The 14,439-nt window shown below is 40.9% G+C and overlaps 1 protein-coding gene across 1 annotated transcript in view; it reads left to right on the top strand.

Annotated features, from left to right (window-relative positions):
• Nucleotides 1-18: 18 nt before the first annotated feature.
• Nucleotides 19-14,439, top strand: part of gng12a (guanine nucleotide binding protein (G protein), gamma 12a) — a 32,763-nt gene continuing 18,342 nt past the window's right edge. Inside the window, exon 1 of the mRNA XM_058068288.2 lies at nucleotides 19-343. The gene's annotated coding sequence lies outside the window, so the exon portion shown is untranslated. The remainder of the gene's footprint in view (nucleotides 344-14,439) is intronic.

Genomic DNA, 14,439 nt, shown 5'->3' with positions numbered 1-14,439 from the left:
CGACAGCCAGAGTCTCGTTCGGCCCGCCTCTTCTCCCGTCAAAATTCGGGTGTTGTCGTCTGTAGGCGCACTGCTGAAGGAGGAAAAGGAAAGGGGACGGAAACTCGCACTGGTTAGCATACAACAAAAAAAGTCAGCGACAGTTAAATATTAACATCGAACGTCAGCGAAAAGTGAAAACGGTGCGACTGAACAGCTCTAAAGTGGACCGTGTGTTTGATGTCGAGTACGGCCGCTTGTTTGCTCCATGTTAGTGTAGTTGTGACATTGCCACCGAGGGACAGCTCTCCTTCCAGCGTGTGTTGACGGATACAGCTTTGCCGTGCAAGGAGTGTACACTAAGGTAAGACAACACATTTTCAGCGGACACAATAATCGCCTTGTCCCCCCACCCCCCCACCCCCGAGCAACAGTTGTTTCATGAACTCTCACTGTGCTCTTATGCAACTGCACAGCTCATTTCTAGGGCTTAGAATGTCCCCCCCCCCCTAGCGCGGAAATATGACTTTTAATGACGCATTCAACAGGTGAGTGATGGAGACTAACTGGGCCCTGCTTATTCCCTGCAGGCCTTCTCGTGTTAAAGCAAATACTTGACTCTAAATCAACTTTTTCCTTTACCTTAAGCTTCAAGCAGTCCGATTCCAGACTTGATGTCACGGTACAAGTGTCTGAGATGTTCACACAGAGCATCAGCATCTCCTCTGTGGAGGACAGAATACAGTCTGACAATTGATAAGACACCCTCATTAGTACCCCATTCACCACCATCAAAGCTTCCTCTCACACAGGGGCCAACCAGGAGAGTGTAGAGTGGGCCACACTGGACGCTCTCACACATGCACACACTTCCTGTCTTCATGCTGACATGCACACATTGTTATGAATGACAGTTTTATGATACACACACGAGAGGAAGTGGCTGCGAGTACAATGGTGGGAGGTAAAGATGCAAACATCAACATGGGGGTCTTGTTCTGCGGAAGCAGGAACATGCGGCGTCATTTTAGTTGAGTTGTAAATGAACAGGCCTCTTGTTCGATGCCATCAGGTCTGGTCATGAGTCTGCCTGCAGTGATGCATTTGAACACAACACTAGTCTCTATTTAGAACATAAAAAAGTCCTCGTTGATTGGGGTGTTTTTGTCCCACATTTAGAACAGCAACATCTTGTTGCTCCCGGACTGTCGTGAATGTTGTGAAGGTTAAAAAAAAGTGACCTTTGACCAGTTTCCACCCTCATTAGCTCACCATAGGCTTGGGTGGAATGGCTTGCACTTGAATGGGTTAGCCTCTTGCTGCCGGGATTGAAAGTGATGTGGGATGCATGTCAATTGATTAGTGGGGTGGTCGGGATGGCAACGGCGACTTGCTCGGTGAAAGGATTAGTTTGAAAGGACAAGGTTGGGAAGTCCCGTATCCAACTCGCAGTTGTAGAAGAGGATCAAGTAGATCTCCTTCCCCGTCTGCATCTGAGTTTAGCTCGCTGAACAATGGCTTGAACTGTTTGGGATCATGTGGCCGACACAGCTGTAACCAATGCTTTAATATGTTACTGGTAACAGGCTCTTCTCAAAGTCGTGTGCATTGCATTTCCTCTCGCACAGAATGTCGCCCGACCCGATTGGCAGCTCTGTCTGAAACCTCCGACAGTCAGGCTTAAAGAGCAACACTTGGAGGATAGCAGGATAGCAGTGCTGCAGGTCCTCCATTGAAACCTGTTACCATCAAGGAGCTTTTGTTGTCGTTTGCTTGTGGCAAAGCGTGCAGCAGGAAAGAACCCATTGACATTTGGGACAGATTAGGGCAGTTTTTGTTTCTTGACTTGAGAATTATTCTCAATTATTCAGACAAATGTCTCACTTTGAGTTACTATGGCCTGAAAAACATCATTGTGGCTGTTTCATTCACATTTGAGGGTTATGAGAGGAGCTTCTAAAGTGGAACACAATGCATTCTGTGACACTCTCTGGCCACCAAGGGGGTCTAATTTCGAGATCCCCCAAGTCATGGGTGGTCTCCAGGACCACCAGTGAATTTGTGAAAAACCGTGAGTAATTGATACAGCCATAAAAATTTATAGTTTTGACACACGGCTCACTCCTTCTCCTCCAGAACCTTCTGTTAGTTAGGTTAGTTAACCTTAGTTTGACATTGATGTTTGTCTCCTTCAATTTTGGGTCAACATGTGCAATAACATTACATTTTACTTATATTGGCATTATTATTAACAACTTGTCTTCTTCCGCTTATTTTTGGATTTTAAAACAATTTTTGCCTATTTTTGAATTTTAAATCATTCAGAAGAAGAACATAATATAATTTTTTTTTTTAATAAAATTTTTTGAACATCAATTGGCAAATTTGCAGGCGAGGGGAATGCTGAATTGTAAACATACCCATCACTCACAATTCTTATTTGAAACATGAATACATTTTGTTCCCCTTTTCTGTGCATTATAGCACAAGGAAACGAGTTAATTGCAGCTAGCTTACAATGCTGTCATTGGGATACACCTATTTAGACTATGAATCCCTCTGAAAAACAACGATGCAAAGCCGCTCTGATCATGAATTAACTCATACACTGATGACAATAATAGTTGCCGTATTTTCTCGGAGCATTGATACTTGTTAGCTAACACGACGCCTTGCTAATCGCTAGTCTCAGCGTCATTCTCACACTGAAGAGTGGATACTGAGCTCTTGATTTCGCTACAAAGATTCAACAAGATGCTCGTTTGCCTTCAGCATTTTTTAACTGAGGACTGGAACACACGTCTTCTGCTGGAAGATACAGCCATCCAAATGAGAGCGGGCATCAGAAGTGTTGTCGCTGCTGTTGTTGACTAGTTGACTCGTGTCTGTGTATCAATGCAACGAGAAAATAAGTTTTGGTGGTGTTTTAAATAATCAAAATAAGGCAAGATATTGCAACTATTACCTTTTATCATCAGCGTACGTATTAATGCACAGCACAGATTATTCTTATTTTTTTTAGAGGGATTCATAGTCGAAGTCGGTGTATATAATGAACTTGTAAATAAACTTGTTTTCTTGTGTCATAATGCACAAAAAAGGTGATGATGATGATGGGCAAAATTCCCCCAAAAGTGCAGTTCCCCTTTAACGAAGTAAAGTAAATAACACTTCAGGTGGAGTGTTATTATCACACCACTCCCAATTACTGGCACATGTGTGGTGGCATCATGAAAAAGCCCAAGAAAAACTAAATACGATGCTGGTTGTTCTTCCTGCAAGTAATACAAGAAAAAAGTAATACAATACATTTGCATCACAAAAATGTGTCCTCAAAAATCAGACATGACAAATCGCTCAGCTTCACTTTTGTCTTTCGTCGTATCACTGTTGCACACCGCATTGTTGTGGATGTGACGATGATGGCTGCGACACTCCACATCCTGCTTTACAGTGTTCAATGCTGGGATAGTGAAAGTAAACATGTCTGACTACGAAAGACGTGATGGCGACATTCCTTGTAGCACAAAGCCTCAGGGATACTTTTATGAACAGGAATACCTTGATGTTGTAACGGGCAGAGAGAGAGAGAGAGGAGCGGAGAAACACATAATAAACACATAAATAAATAATATCATTAGCTTGTAGACAAGGTGCTAATAGGCAGCATTTAATTTGCTAGTATATAAAGTTCTTACCTGGGGTGCTGGAGCAGCAGAACTCTTCTTCCTCTGTCTTGTGTGTGTAGGAACGTAATCCTTCTCAATGGAGAGTGTGCTACACACATGAAGCTGTTTCATCCTGGACACTTTGGTTTCTACTTAATAGCAAATATGCCAAGAGGCCAAAGTTGTCAATAGTAATGTCTGTGACAGAAAAACGTTGGACTTTATGGCAGCAGCATGAACCAAGGCAAAATAACGCCAATCATTTGTGAGGTAGCAGCACTGGACCATGATGGTGAAGAGACAGAAATCAGCTTAGGTGGCATCTAGTCCGGTTGCTTCCTGGGCCAGGTGTTCTGGGCATGCCCAGCTAAGGAGAAGGCCTCCGGGTTGACCAGACCAAGGATGCTGGAGAGGTTATGTATCACAGTTTACCTGGGAACATGTTGGTGTCCTCCCAGTCTGGGCTTCACTACTGAGACTGCTGCCCCTGTAACCTGGACTTGGATAAGCAGAAGAAAATGGAATGGAATGCATTGTGAGGTTGACTTTTTTGTTTTGAGAAGCAAAACGCTTTACTTGACTCACCAATAAGCCGTGTAGAAGTCATCTCACGGGACGCGGGGGGGGGTGGGGGGGGGGGGTCACCGTTGCAGTACACTGTTGATGGGTATGTCATACAACTTTATGTCAGAACATCTCAACCATCCCTGCAATGGTAAGCATTTGATTTATTATTGGTTAGCTTTGTTGTTAGTACAACGTAAGTACAAATAATGGTTGTATGTTGTTAGTTGTATTCATGTGGTTATATGTAGCTTTCATGGTTCACTTAGCTAAAAAGGTTCCCGGCCCCTGTTATACAGTGTAGTAAACTTATTAGTATATAGTATGCAAAAGCTAGTACCCCTACGTTATCAACACTGGATATCCTTTTCATATGTACAAAATGGTATTGTGAGTGTGACACAACTCTTATCTAATCAGGGCTTGTGCTAAACCCCTTAGTTCCCCCTGAATCTTAACCCTTTAGGCGCCAGAGTTTTTTTCAGTTTTGACGTTACAATTTCAGAAGGTTGTAGCTTGAAAATGTTTAGAGATAAAGGCATACTGTAAATTGGAAAAATCATCAGTATGACCCAAAGTTTGTAGTGGGAGTAAATGTACTCATTTAATTAGCATATTATGACATCACCAGGCTCAGAATTTGTTATATCCCAGTCCACGATGCCAAATGTCTGATTCATCTCTCAAGCAAACCCAGCCATCATCGTTATACTGCTATAGTATAAGTACCTATCTATTATGTATGTGAATATTATCATTCATCCAGGTCATTGTATTTTCAGGTCTTATCTATTTGAAGTACATGTATGTGGCTATTGTATTTTTTAAACTCCTACACTCCGCATAAAACCACGCTCACAAATATTTCTTAGATTAATGTTACAGATGTCCGCCATCTCCTGGCATAAAGTATTAAGTACACAAGTCACCATGTTTGCAGAAATGGCTTTGCCGCATACCATTTTGGACAACTGTATGCTTCCAACTTTGTAGAAACTGTTCAGCATCCTTAAAGCAACATCCCTATAGTGATGCTTTGATGAGTTTAGTGTGGAACATCTTGAGAGCCCTGACCTCAAACCCATTAAACGTCTTTGGGATTATATTCTGTATTCTGGATAGAGATAGAGACACTCCTGCATATTGAATTCATCTTGTGGTCTTCCCAGAATGGTTGAATCTGCAAAGACGGAACAACTCCTTATTTTCTTGCACTTTCACTTCCTGAAGTTGTAGAAATACTTTTGTTCATATAGTGTGTGCTAGAAATCCCAAATATGGAGTATTTAGATAGCAGCGTATGCAAATTGATGTGCTTCTGTGAAAACTGAAGAGTGGTGCATTGTTTGTGTTGTGAGTCACAAGCTTTAGCCTCCAGTGGTTGTGTTTTGCCTGAATTCCTCTTTAGCCAGGAGCAGATGTACTCAGAGGAGTGGTGGTGATACAGTCACACCCTTCTGTTGGTTTGGCAACAGAATACATGCATTCGCGGAATACCAAGCCTTACGGGAACGCTGATTTTACCCAGAAGAGTCCAACGCTCTGAAATATGGCATTGTGACGTGCTCTTTATCTGAGTTTCTTTCGTTAGAACCACAGTGAATGGCGTTGGTGCAACGTTGACACAGGAAGTAGTGTGTTTGTAGAGCTGGTGCCCTAATCAGGCTGATATCAACCACAGATTTATACATTCAGCAAAGTCAGACAGGAAATGTTGCTATAGCAACTCACTCAAACATAAGAAAAGACCCAGGTAGTAGTGTTCACCTGTTCTGTACTAGCAACTAAAATGAAGCTACCAAACACCCAACTGTGGATGTCACTGCCGGTAGAATATAAAACTGGTTGCATATTTCCTGCTCCTTGTGGGACACGAGTATGCACATAAAGTATATATGAGACCTGACAGAGCAGGGTGTGTTGGCAGAGTGTGAAAAACGACACCTTGCTCTGTCGGCCACCAGTAGATAAGATGACATGACCCATCTTACGTACTGGCTGGGTTTTATTCATTGCCAAAAAGTGGGCTCATGATTTTTGTTTTGTTTCTTGTACAGTCGTCCCTCGCTACATGGCTGCTGGGACACCGCCCACTCACTCTATCGCGGTTTCTCAAAAATTAATTCATGAATGATTGCCGTTTCATGGTTGAATACGGGCTGTTAGTCAAACATACTATGTAAGCAAATTTTTCTTATTTTCTTATTAAGAATTTTCTATACAAATAGAGTTGGGGCCTCTGAAGTGTTGTGTGTGACCTTAGCTCGCCAGTAGTGTTGCTGAGTGTTAGCATGGTTAGCAGTGTGGCGAGTGCTAGTGACTGTGGCTGACAGCAACTCCTGTGTGACTGTTGACTGCAGACGTGTTCTCTGCTCCACTGCAATAGTATTCTACTACACTGGCCACTAGGTATTAGGAATATTACCGTGGTCAGATAATAACCACCAAGTATGTTGTCAGTGCTAATGTCTGAATCTATGTCGGTGTCTAATTCTTTTACATTTGTATTACCCAATATACTTGACATAACAATCAAAAATAAGATGTCTTAGACATCATTTCATTTCATGTCTAGAAATAGCTGCTGGTTGTTTTTTTTCCCCCATTTTTATCCAAATTTATGGTTGTTGTTGTCTTTGCTGGGTTGTGGCTGATAAATGCTGCCATCAGGAAAATAAAATACCAGAAAACACATCACGATGTAATATCTATGGTGTGCGTTTTGCTTTGTGTTTGGCTTTGTTTATCTTTTTGTGGCTCATAAGACCGTAGAATACGCACCCGAAGTTACGTATGTGACTTCAGTGACTGCCATACAGACTCAAACTTCACTTTTTCCTTGTTAAGGAAGAGTGTTTTTTTTGTCCATCAAAATTGCAGACATTTGTGGTTGTGAACTTCTCAAATATTTTAAATGTAAAAAGACGGTTTTCAACGGTGATGTGGCTGCCTGGAGAGCTTTAACTTGTGAACATGTTGCCATCATTACATCCTGCCCCAAGCATGTAAGCCACGCCCAGGTGACCCACACATGTGCAGGGGCCTTTGATAACCGCTGGTGGTGTCATTTTGAGCCAGCCGAAACTGTTTCTCTAATAAAAAGACATTAAAGGGCAGTTTAAACTTGTGAGGTTTTGCTAAATAACACGGTGTGCCTGTACAAAACAAGTTTTACGATCAGTTCAGCAACTACGTTTTTATTAAAAAATTTACAAATGATTTGGGAAAAAAAGTGTGTGGAGTGGTTTTTAGTACATGTCCTATCTGAGGAATCGAATCAGAACATTTGCACATGGATTTGGATGAGAAGTGAAACAGGAAGTTAAAAATATCCAATGAGTCCAGTTGCTCTGATTCAATACTCCGTAAGACTGTTTCCTCTGTAAACCACCACTCTGGATAGATAGATTAGATTGGGAATTAAACAGTATTGCCATGCTATACAAACATAAACACTGTTGCAGTTTTCTGAGAATAAACTCATAATATTATGTGGAAAAATATTCATCTAATTTTAGTTGAATACAGTTTAAATATTACAAGTAAAAATGGCAATTTTTGGAAAATTACATTGTTCTGATATTGTTTGGAATAAAGTCCCGATATTTCAAGAAGAAAGTAAAATCATTTGGATATGTCTTTAAAAAGAACAATAGAACAAAAGTTCATACTAATTATAGGCTTCGTCACCTGAAGCTGAGGTGAATTTTTGTATTGAAATTTATCACATACTACAGTATTAATTGGCCCTGTACCCTAGAAACCGCCCATGAATGATACGGGAAAAGGCCGAAATGATACTGTGTCAAAGCCCAGGGCAGTGATACTGATAAAATATAGAGTTTAACCATGTCCAGTATCAGCCCCCGTAGCTGTCCACTCAGAGCGCGCTGCTCTGGTATCGTGCCCGTGAAACAACCAATCAGAGAACAGCGCACGAGTGCTTAGTGTCTAGTGCTTCTCCAGTCACCAAAAAACCCAAACTTGATTAATGGAACTTTAATTGTCAGACATTGATAAGATTGATAAGATGTTGATAAAATATTATTGTTGAAATATATTTTTTTGTGTTTACACTGTTTAGATATAATACATGTAATAAACTGAACATTTTCTGGAAACAAAATGGTCTTTTGATTAAATAGTATGTGATAATAAGCTCATGATTAAATAGTATGTGATAATTATAGGTTATCACATGGTTTGTCTGGTATCAGGCCAGGTATCATGCCCCCAAGTCAACTAACTCAACCTTCGGTCTCGGGCTGATACTGACACTTGGGGGCATGATACCTGGCCTGATACCAGCCAAACCATGTGATAACCTATAAATACCACGCCACGCCAAAAATGTTAATATTGTGTAAAAGTTCATTGACTTCTGTAAAACCTATAATATATACTAGGTTCATTGTGCATCTGAGTTGCATTTATTTGAATTGCACATTTATTGTTATCAATAGAGCATTCTTTACAGAAATCCAGTGGTTAGTATTCCACTGCTTCCACCTAGCTTTGCCTGTGGGGATTTTTAAAGTACAGAAATAGTTTGTTGTGTTGCCTCATGATGTGTCCTCGTTTCTAAAGTTGACTTTACACAATATCTTCCTTTGTCATCGACATGAAAAATACAATAATGTCAAAGTCCCCCTGCTTTGCTTTTTTGATAAATGTTGTCTACGTGGCTTCAAATGTCTGAAGTGACTGTAAAAAGTTGGAACTATAACATAACATAAACAATGGGAAAACAAAGTCTAGGCAAGTACTGGTGGATTGTGGGTCTGTATTCATTTTGTGCTTAGAATTTGACGTTGTTCCAGTTTTAGTTTGTACGTATCTTTTGCTGATGTGTTGAAAAATCTTTCCCAGTGACTAGCTAGCGCGTTGCTAATGCTAGTGCTAATGCTAATGCTATTTACAGTCATTCTCGTCTTCAGTCATGGTGACATTGACACAAGCCCACAAATAAATGGTAAGCCAAATTTTAGCTTGCAGTTCAAAGCAAAAACTAGCCGGAAGATGGCTAACATCTCGGCTCGCGTCCAAAAAAGAAAAGACTGGTTAGTTGGGACACTGGTATGCAAAGATACCATATAAATGGAGTACCTTCTTACTTCTGTCAGGCAGACAGGTACTCTGTGACAACTCTGCTCACAGCGACAGTAGACACAAAATAAACTAAACTTACCATTCAAAATACCCTTTTCTTTATCAGTTTCTACTCCGTATTTATTCAGTCTTGTTCTGCCGTTAAAGGAAATTCCCATTTTGACAGCCATAGTAAATGTATGTTTTCATACAGGCCTTAGGGGCCATCCATAATTTTCAACATTTTCACGAGAGTACAAAGAGTACTCTTTTGAGCAACCCCCCCCCACCCCCCCTTAAAAAGAGTACAATCCCAAATGAAAAATGTTGATAGGTCCATGACCAATGGACCCAATACAGCCAGGAAATTTGAACATGTCCAATAGTGTTCTCTGGCTGTATTTTGGGACTCTGGTCAATCAGTCACTGCCCATCAACATTGTATTGAACACGAACAAGATCAAAAATTATATCAAATGCCTCTTTTTTGTATTTTTCTTTCAAGAAAATACAAATGTATTACAAATTTGGTCTTTTTGTATTGTTCTTTCTATCAAATGATATATGTAGAAAAGTCCTGATGCAACAACTGTTTTCCACAGGATTTTTTAATCAAGGGAATACTTCTTGTATACACACATGATTACTCAAGGAGCAGAAGAGTTGCCCCTGGTTTCCAAAAGCCTGAGGAGATAAAATCTTCTTTGAAATGATGGACACAACCCTTGAACTCAACTCTATGCAAAGTATGCAATAAAGATGTCACAACTGTTTTGAAAAGGCTGAACAATCACACCTATAGTCTAGTCAGTGTATCACAGGAAGTGAAAATCACATTGATTGTTACTGCACTGTCCACAAAGTTAAATTCACCACCACAGAGTCATTCAGAAAATGGCAATCACAGCCAGGTCCATGCCCAAATATAGAAAATAAACACAGAGCTGGCGAATAGATTCAGGATGGTCGATTTAGTTTTGATCTTCTCCATTTTCGCAACGGCACTTTGGAACAAATCCGCCCTGCTCGATTCCTTCGATTTGGAACCTTTCCAAGCCGCCTGGCCAGCCACGACAGCGTCCTTCCGCTTTCTTTCCGAACGCACAAAGCAGTAAACATTGATGTATTGTTCGTATGCATTGCTCGGTGAGCAATGAATGGCAGTAATTCTCTTTTTGATGAACGAAAATAGGTAATCGAAATCACCGGGGTCGGCCATTGTCTGATTGCTGTGTTGGAATGCGAAGCACGCAGAGCTACGTGAAGTATCGCGTGGACTGGTACGCTCTCGCGCTAGCATACGACGACAGGGGACCAGTCTATTCGCGCTAAAATTTGACTGCGTCCCGCGGTTCGAACATACAGACATCGACATTTTCTGGTTTTCAAAAAAGCGTACGTTGATGTCTTAACCCCCTCCCCCCCTCGTACGGTTTGTACGCTCGTGAAAATGTTGAAAATTATGGATGGCCCCTTAGAGGATCAGAGCATTGAAACATTGTCCAGCCCATCTGTGTGCATTAGTGTGTGTGTGTGTTTGTGTGTTTCCGGACAGATAGGACACTAATGGGTAAATGATTTAGAAGAAAGCAAAAGAGTGATGAAGGTTATTTATAGATCACTAGAGACAACAGCAAGTCTATTTGTGGCCTTACTGTCACGATCAGACGGCCACTCTGCTGCTCACATGGCTGCTCTCCATCAGACAGACTGGAGGTGGCACAAACAACTTGACTGCACTTGAACGCCTCACTTCATCTCGTATTAACATTCTTTAAGCAAGCCAAATCAGATGGTTAGAGATGTTTTTATGCCCAAAGTTGTGATTTTATCTGAGGTCTTCAAAGTATCTTCACGGCGGGTATTCAAGTCATCAGCTGGAGGATATGTACATTCCTGCTGCGTGGTTTGACGCTCTGCTTCCGTTCAAGCGGTCATGTCACAAGAGCGTAGGACTTTTGACAGCTACCCTGCAGCTTTTGGTAGGAACAAGGAAGTAAGTGTCTCGCAGCAATTTGGCTTGGTTTGAACTATTTGTCATTAGCAAATAGCAATAACAAAACTCAGTTAAAACTTAGTACACATTTTTTTTATTTAGTTCATTAATTAGGGATGGAAAAGTTAATTAACTGTGTGCGATTGATTGTTCATTTATGATGTCTTAAAGCAACTTCGAGGAAATTGTATGGCTGTTTCAACGAGTTAGTGGCTCAACTGGTCTCATCCTGCCAACCAAACAAATGTATTTTTATTGTAAATAACCCCCCAAAATGCATGTATTTTATCTTTGTAAGCATAAGCACACACGCTTGTGCTGAAAACATGTACATATTAGATCACCACCCAGTGTAAGGTTGTCTTATATGGGTGTATTAATAGTATTAATACATTTTAGAGCTGCAAAAATTAATTGTGTAAATATTTAAAATCATCTGATATCAGCCTCCCAAATGTAAATATTTGTAATTTCCTTAGTCGTCCATGAAAGCAGACCTCTTATCTTTGTGTTTTATCCAAAACATGGTATTCACACATATCAGCTTTGACTTTTGAAAACCTTCCCTTTACCCCTGTGGCGCTAGTCTTCGTGTTGTATAGAAATACAGTAAAGTCTCGTTATATCGATATTGTCGGGAGTCGGAAAAAATATCGATATAACCGGACTGTCGATATATCCGATCCTGCGCCGAACAGCATTAAAAGTGGGCAATAATGCACTCGACATCGTTCTATAGTATAGAACAATGTCGAGCAGCTTAAATCAATCTTTGCTTAAGGATTTCAATACCAAAAAAGAACACGGCGAACGGCTGCTTCCAGTCAACTTTATTTTTCACACTTCCACCACCAGAGCGCAGCATACACACCGATCCGCACTTCCTGGTTCACAGGTCATGCTCAACCCGCCCCACATAGCTGACCAAACACATGCCTGCAACAGAAGAACCAACTGCGTTCGTGGTTTCTCTTGTGTGTATAGAATCTATACACACGAGAGAAACCACGAACGCCAGCATGTACATATGAAAAACAGTGATTATTGCAAGCGATAAAAAGATATCTGAATACAACACAATTAAATACATGTATTTGTACGCTTGTGTCTTCGTTGGAATAGGTGTGTATGCTATGTCAGTTGGTTCTTCTGTTGCAGGCATGTGTTTGGCCAGCTATGTGGGGCGGGTTGAGCATGACCTGTGAACCAGGAAGTGCGGGAATCGGTGTGTGTGCTGCGCTCTGGTGGTGGAAGTGTGAAAAATAAAGTTGACTGGAAGCAGCCGTTCGCAGTGTTCTTTTTTGGTATTGAAATCCTTAAGCAAAGATTGATTTAAGCTGCTTTTGTATCGATATAAGCAGACCAAATTGGCTGGCGGGAGATGAAAAGGGCATCGTAGTAACCGGACTATCATAATAACCGGGTATCGTACTAACGGAACTAATTATATCATAAAAGACTAGAAATTTGCCGGGAAATGAAAATAGTATCGTAATAAGCAGTACTTCTATATAACCGATATCGATACAACATGACTTTACTGTATGCTTACTTGTCCAAGTGTATGCTAAGGTTTTTTTTTTTTAACAGTCCCACACTGTGCTCCTTTATAGGAGTTTAGTTTGGAATTATATCCCCCCCCCCCCCCCCCTCCTCTTGTCATTCCCCTTCCTTCCCCCTCCATCGCCCAATCATCCTGTCCTGTCCAGCCCTACTTCTGTATAAGTCACATGATCAATAAAGGACCATTCTGAGTGATGGGCATTTTTGCCCATAAAATTTCAAAAGTAGTGTTGTACAAATAAACAGAAAAAAAACATATTTTTTTATTTAAGTTTTGAAATTATAGTTATTTACTTGTACTCATCTGCATAAAATGTGATTTAGTGATATTGATTTGTCAAACCTACCATTTGTTAAGCACTGTACGAAAAGTTTTTCATTCAATAAAATGTTAAGAGGAAGAATGGCATAAATGTATGTATTTATAAAAAATATATAGAATAAAATTATATATGAAGAAAATCAAAAATATGTTGTAAATCAAGACAACTTAACAAAATAAAAATAATGGTTATTAAATCAGGCATTGACCCCGCCTCTCGCCTGCAGACAGCTGGGATAGGCTCCTGCACCCCCGCGACCCTCGTGACGATACGCGGTAGAAAATGAATGAATGAATGAATGAGGCATTGAGTAGGCGTCCACCTAATGCAGTACAAATGTGCAGTAATTTCTGTAGGCCACAAGGTGGTGGTGTCTGACTGCTTTTCCCTCTGAGCCATTTAGACCAACGATCTGCCGTTTGGTCTCCCAGCACAGCCTTTCTCACGCAGGACAAATAACGCCATCTGTGTCTGTGGCATTGCCAGGTGGGCCCACCTCTCTGTAAGCTTTTACTAATGGCGCCCATTGTATTTTCCGTCCATTGTTTAAATGAGACTGGGACAGCAAACAGGCCTTTCTTGCAGAGGTATGTTTTGCAGGCATGAGTCAGTTTTTGGTTTTTTCATCCTGGTCGGTGGATTGCGTGTGTGTGGACCTGCAGATCACGTTGCTATCTGTATTATTTACTGGGAGGGCACAATAGTAACCAAGCAGCACAAGTCCAATCTTTGGACTACCTGTTTCCTGTACATAGGTAAAATACACACTCTGATGCTTTCAAATATTGAGATTTAATTTCAAAAAGTTCATTTCAATATGATAACACATCAAAGTATCTTATGGCTGGTGTCAAATGATATAGTAATGTGCAAATAGCAGTCATTCCTGACAGTTGTTTGAAGTACACCCACTCACAGGAAGGCACGCCTCCCGCAGCTTATTTTACTGTACATTTCCTCTGATTGGGACACACAATGATGTACCTGCCTAAATATGGTCATATCCTGTTAGGCTTGGAGAGTCCATTACAACCCAGCTTCCTGTCAGACAGGTATAAAAAAGGGAAGGCTGTGACTTCCACAAAATCCTGAGTACATGATGCAGTTATTTTAGTGAAGGGTGACATTTTGATGCACTTTTATGAGAATGAAGCTGGCACCCCCAGACTGAGGCCAGAGTGTGTGCTTGCCTTTTAGACTGTGGCCTTGTATCGGGCACCTGTAGTATCCAAAGATGCAGCAATGGGCGTCTGTTTGC

Source organism: Doryrhamphus excisus, linkage group LG6, assembly GCF_037039965.1.
Source record: "Doryrhamphus excisus strain RoL-2023G ecotype Guam linkage group LG6, RoL_Dexc_Guam_v1.1, whole genome shotgun sequence".
In the NCBI taxonomy this organism is placed as follows: domain Eukaryota; kingdom Metazoa; phylum Chordata; class Actinopteri; order Syngnathiformes; family Syngnathidae; genus Doryrhamphus; species Doryrhamphus excisus.
Note: the sequence above shows the minus strand (reverse complement) of the source record. Positions and strands in the feature narration are given on the sequence as shown.